The sequence below is a fragment of the Octodon degus genome, unplaced genomic scaffold (genome assembly GCF_000260255.1).
Source record: "Octodon degus isolate 3935 unplaced genomic scaffold, OctDeg1.0 scaffold00120, whole genome shotgun sequence".
In the NCBI taxonomy this organism is placed as follows: domain Eukaryota; kingdom Metazoa; phylum Chordata; class Mammalia; order Rodentia; family Octodontidae; genus Octodon; species Octodon degus.
Genome location: NW_004524696.1, coordinates 3,773,852 through 3,776,058, shown reverse-complemented (window position 1 = coordinate 3,776,058; position 2,207 = coordinate 3,773,852). Strand labels below are relative to the sequence as shown.

Here is a 2,207-nt window from a genome sequence, read left to right as displayed (position 1 = left end):
TGGGCTAGGACTGGGTCTGGGTGTTCCGGAACGAGGCAGAAATTCCTACTCGGAGGGGGGGTGGGCGAGGTGCTGATTGGTGGGGGGTGTCCCAAGGAGTTGGAAGAAGGTCTCACCCACGTTGCATCTGGACTGGGACTCGTAGTCAGTCCCACCCACGCAGGATTGCCGGAAGCTCTCCCATATACTCACCGGTTCTGGGCTAGGACTGGTTCTGGGGGTTCCAGGAACGTGGCAGAGATTCCTACTCAGCGTGTGGGGTGAGGGAGGTGCTGCGGAGGGTTGAGGGGCATCCCAAAGTGGTGGAAGACGGTCTCACCCACGCTGCGCCTGGGCTGGGACCCGCAGTCAGTCCCTCTGAAGCAGGGTAGCCGAAACATTTGTTTGTTAAATATGAAAAATATTTAATAGGGTATGTAAATATCAACATCTTTAATACTTTTCTTCTTGTGAAAACATCCAATTTAAAACTCCAGGGAGATTAATTATTTTCCCATCAGGTTGGCAAAAGTGACTAAGTTCAACAACATCCCCAGTTAAGCTATGGAAAACAACTACTTCCTTTTCTTTCTGGGCTAATTCTGCAACCTTTTATTTTAAGTAGAGTAAAAAATGATTAAAAAACATTATAAGTGATATAGAATGTTAAAAGAACAAGCTGAAATGAATTCACCATTGGTTGCTATATTGTATATTGTTGTCTTCATAGTAGTTGTTCAGATTACCAGACTCAAAAAACTGCTCAAAATGGAAAAACAACTGGATTGAGGGAAAGGATAAAAAAAAAAGAAGTGAGAAAAATATATATACACAAGATAACTAAGATAATTGTACTACTAATTTACATTAGTTTGTTGAAAGGAACAATTAATGCTTAATATTTTTGAACAATTACTGTCATATATACAGAATTTAGAAAGGTAGCCTGTCACTACCTAACAAATTTACATACACCCTTTTCTTGTTGCACAACAAAACCAGTTATCTTTAAGAATTTACACTGAAGATAGACCCTCATCAAATATGGATGAATTTAAAGGCAGATTATGTAATTTTGTAAACAGAATGTCAGATGCAAAACCAGAGTCTACAAGTACTTAACTCAATTTGGAGTATTAGATTGCTCAAAAAGGAATTTAAATGATCTTTTCTTGCTCATTTTCTCAGCCAAATATGAAAGAACTGAAAAGGCAGCCTGCAAATCATGGCCTGGTAGTTTTGTGTTTTGTGTAAGAAAAGAGCAAAAATACAGTCTTCTAATTCTATATCACTTATAATGTTTTTTATTCTTCTTAAAATAAAAAGTTGCAGAATTAGCACAGAAAGAAATAGAATCTAACTTTGATTTCTTAGTCATATAAAGTTTTAGAAGGCAAATTAACAAAAGAAAATAAAACAAAGCTAAAAAGAAAGGAAGTGGAAACAAATGGCACTAATAATATAGTCAATTGAACTGTTTCTTTTTTGTTTTAAAATCTCTTTACTTAAGTGGATTTTTTTTTTACAGCAGAATTATATTCAGTATGTTCAAGTCATATCTTTCTATAAGCATAAGGTTGTTCTCTGGGTGAATTTTCAATTATTAATGATGTTTATGTCTAGTACTTTCTTTTCCCATTTTAGCTCCTTGATTTGGATTTTTGTTTTTCTTTTTTTTCTTTTTAATGAGAAAAAAGATAAAATAGCAATAAAACAGTTTAAAAACAGGTTAATAGGAGGGTTATGATAATTAATACATTGCATATTGTTGTCTTCATACTAGTTATTCAGAGGACAAGATGCAGTGGAACGCCCATCTTTGACAAGGTAAAATGAAAAAGGGGATATGTTTTGAGCCACAAAGCTAGGAAATCGATCAAATATGTGTAGGTGGGACTTGGCCCACTTCCTAAAGCAAATAAGCTACCTCACTCTTGAGATGAACATCCTGTCTGGTTAAGGTTAGCTATCAGTTGCTAGGCAACCTAGTGTCATGTGTTACTAACTTCACAAAAGTGTAAATAAAGGACTGTTTTGTTGTGAAAAAAAGAGAAAAAATATGTATATATGGAAACAAAGAGAGTTAGGATCTTAGTTCATTGAGAATAAAAGTTTGTACTAATATTGTTTAGACAAGAAGTCAATTGAACTGTTTCAAGTGTCATTTGAATATAGGACTGTATTCTGTAGCCTTACTGAAAATCTTTTTAAGAAATAAAACAGTAACT

At 35.1% G+C, this 2,207-nt stretch overlaps 1 pseudogene; it reads left to right on the top strand.

Annotated features, from left to right (window-relative positions):
* The window catches only part of LOC101574964, a 16,929-nt pseudogene that overhangs the window by 13,689 nt on the left and 1,033 nt on the right, over positions 1-2,207 (top strand).